This window comes from Magnolia sinica, chromosome 2 (genome assembly GCF_029962835.1).
Source record: "Magnolia sinica isolate HGM2019 chromosome 2, MsV1, whole genome shotgun sequence".
NCBI classification, from domain to species: Eukaryota; Viridiplantae; Streptophyta; class Magnoliopsida; order Magnoliales; family Magnoliaceae; genus Magnolia; species Magnolia sinica.
In genome coordinates, this window is record NC_080574.1 from 108,131,544 (window position 1) to 108,134,890 (window position 3,347).

The window sequence follows — 3,347 nt, forward strand, 5'->3', positions numbered from 1 at the left end:
TTTTGTATAGCCTTAGTAAGTTCTTGTAAGGCTTGGAGAATACTTTGCTGGATGAGCTCTTGAGTCTGTGTGGGATTTCGAACCGATTCCTCTTGAGGTTTCCCTTGATTTAAAAATTGGTTAGGGACTCCTTGAGGAGTAGCAGTTTGTCTATTCCTCTAGCCGAAGTTTGGATGATTTCTCCAACTTGAGTTGTATGTGTTTGAAGTGAGTCCTTTGAAAGGCCTTTGGTAGTTGTTTACGACATTCGATTGCTCATTCAATATTTCTTGAAAAGAAGTTATTGTTGGACAATTTTCAGTTGTATGAACATTACAAGCACAAATACTGCAGACAACTTCCTTAGCTTTATCCTTCTTAAGTTCCATGGCCTCCAATTTCCTTGTGAGACTGGCCACTTTAGCATTTAGATTGTCTTCCTCTTTTAACAAGTATATTCCGCCCCTCCTTTGATTAAGCAGGCTTAGAAGTGGTAATGGGTCTAGGGGAGATGTCTCATGATTGTGTGTTTTCAACAAGTTTATCAAAATAGTCCCACACATCATTGACATCTTTGCTCATGAATTCCCCATTGCACATTGTCTCGACCATTTGGCTCATGGAAGATGTCAGTCTATCAAGAAACTTGTTATGCGCCACGTTTCAAAACCGTGTTGTGAGCATGAACTGACAAGATCCTTGAACCGCTTCCAACATTAGAAGAATGTTTCATCTTCCTTTTGGGCGAAGTTCATGATCGATTTTTTGAGGGTGTTTGTTTTATGATATGAGAAGAATTTCTTTATGAACTCCCTTGTCATGTTGTTCTATCTACCAATAGATCGTGGGAGTAATGAATGCAACCACATCTTAGCTTTTTCTTTCAAAGAGAAGGGAAAAAGTTTCAGCCTGACCATGTCCTCAGACTCATTAGGAAAATATAAAGTGGCTATTATCTCATCAAACTCTTTCATGTGTAAATATGGACTTCCGGATTCAAGTCCATGGAACTTTGGAAGGAGTTGGATCACTCCTGGCTAGATATCCATGTTTTCTGTATTTTTTGGAAAAACCATACAGGAAGGTGTGCTCACCCCCGTCGGTTGTAAGAAATCTCGTAGTGTACAAGGTGGGGGTACGTTTTGCACCTTGTTTTCATCTTGGATTTCCTTAACCGGAGGTTGAGGTGGATTTGCAGGTTGATTTGTAGGTTGATTTGTAGCCATCACTTCTATCAACTCTGAGGATCTCTGGTAGTGTCTAATCCTGTGATGGATAGGCAACCCTTCGACCAATCCTCCTTCACTTAAGAAACGTTGAGTGTTGTCACGAACCCACTTGGGCATGAACCACTCGAAGCCCTCAAGTAACTAAACCTAAGAAATAAAACTAGAGAAACTAAAACAAATAAGAGATCTAAAATAGAGAGAGAATTAGAAGGAAGTTACCAGATTGGAGATTGCTATGTTAGTATCCTACAAAACAGAAAAGTAAGTTAGTTTCTAAAAGCAAATCAGAGAAAATCCTAACATAAAAACGAAACAAAAAGTCAGTCCTAATCTTAACCCAATTCTAAAACTAATTAAATTCAGAAAAACGCAACCGTTAGTCCCCAGCAACGGCGCCAAAAACTTTTTCACCGACAACCCCAAGTGTAGGGTCGCGATGTAGTAATAATCTCGGTAAGACCGAGGTCGAATCCACAGGGACTAATCTTGTACGTTTCTGAAAGTAACTAAAACTAGAACTAGAAGAAGATGTAAATCTAAATATGAATAATTGGAAAGAGTAATTGTGAATAATGTAATTGAAACTTGTGAATTTAAAGGTGGGAACTAAGGTGCCAAGGATCCACTTATAGCTATTGGGAGGCCACCTTGCATGATTTAAGAGATCCAACTGGAATCGAATTCCTATCTTATCCAGTTAGAGAAAGAAGATACGGTCAGATCTCTGAACTTCTCATGAACCTAGTCTTAACAGATGAGAGTTGTGAGGATTGGAAGTGATTCCATCACCCAACCATGCCCAGGAGACAATGTCAAACAACAAGATATACTAATCCCACAACCAATCATAGGAGAATTGTGAAGATTAGGAAGGGTTTCATCACCCAACCATGCCCAAGGGACGATGGTGAACAACGGGACTTACTAATTTCACAATCTAAAATCCGGAAAAGAAGATATTTAAAGCAATTGCAGATCTATTGTAATTTGTCACAACAAACCATTAAAAACTAAAAATATTCCTCAATAAAGAACTAGAATCCAAAAGGTTCAATAAAAACATGAATTAAAGCAAAGCAAACATCCCAATCACGCTACAAGCTTCACCTCTTAGCCCTAGCTAAGAGGTTTAGCCAACCATAGACATGATTGAACTAAAATTTCTTAAGAAAAGCATAAAAACAACTAAGGAAGAAGAAGAAAGACTCTTGGCAGTGGCTCTCCACGCTTTTGTCCCACTCCTTAAACCTTAGAAGATGCTTAGGAACATCATAGGAACTCCTATTTATAGTTGTGAAACGCCTCCTTGCGAACCAACTTGGAAAAATCTAGAAACCGCCTCAAATTTACGCAGTCCACACAAAATCTGCGTTACCTTAGACGAGTCGAAGGCAATCTTCGACGAGTCGAGGATTGCGCGAATTTAAAAGATAATGTTGCTGGAGTTCGAGCCGAAGTTTCTTCGACTAGTCGAGGCAGAGCTTAGACCGGTCGAAGCAGGGCTTAGGCTAGTCGAGAGTCACTTGGTTTCCTTGGATCTTTGGCATGTGAATCCTTCAATCTTGGTCTCCTAAGATCCATCCTTTGCTTTAGTGATTCTTGAGCTTCAAATCCATGCTTTTTGCATTCTTTTCAATCCAAGCTCTTAGATTCACCTTTCAACACAAACATGTATAAAACTAAGATATAAGCAGGGGAAAATATGCAATATTTGACACTCAACAACAATCTTCAAAAGAGATCGATGATTATCTCTAGCGTGTGCTCCATGTGCCTTGGCGATGCGGAGTTGGCAAACCACTTGTTTTTTCATTGTCCAATAGCAAGAGTGTTATGGGAGAACCTAGTGGGGCCTTTCAAAATACCTTGGGTGATGCCAAGATCGATTGAAGGGTTGATGCAAGCATGGGGTGGAGGCGATTGTGGTAGAGTGCTAACTGTTGACAATCTTCAAAAGAGATTGATGATGATCTCGTGCCCCATTTGCCTTAGCGATGCGGAGTCGACAAACCACTTGTTTATTCATTTTCCGATAGTGAGTGTGTTATGGGCGAACCTAGTGGGGGCTTTCAAGATCCCTTGGATGCCAAGATTGATTGAAGGGTTGATGCAAGCAATGTTTTAAATATCGAAGATATC

The 3,347-nt window shown here is 39.9% G+C and overlaps 1 non-coding gene across 1 annotated transcript; it reads left to right on the forward strand.

Annotated features, from left to right (window-relative positions):
* Positions 1–645: 645 nt before the first annotated feature.
* LOC131238330 (small nucleolar RNA R71) lies at positions 646–752 on the forward strand. Its single transcript, XR_009167731.1, has one exon. It is a non-coding gene; the product is annotated as a small nucleolar RNA R71 (small nucleolar RNA).
* Positions 753–3,347: the final 2,595 nt, after the last annotated feature.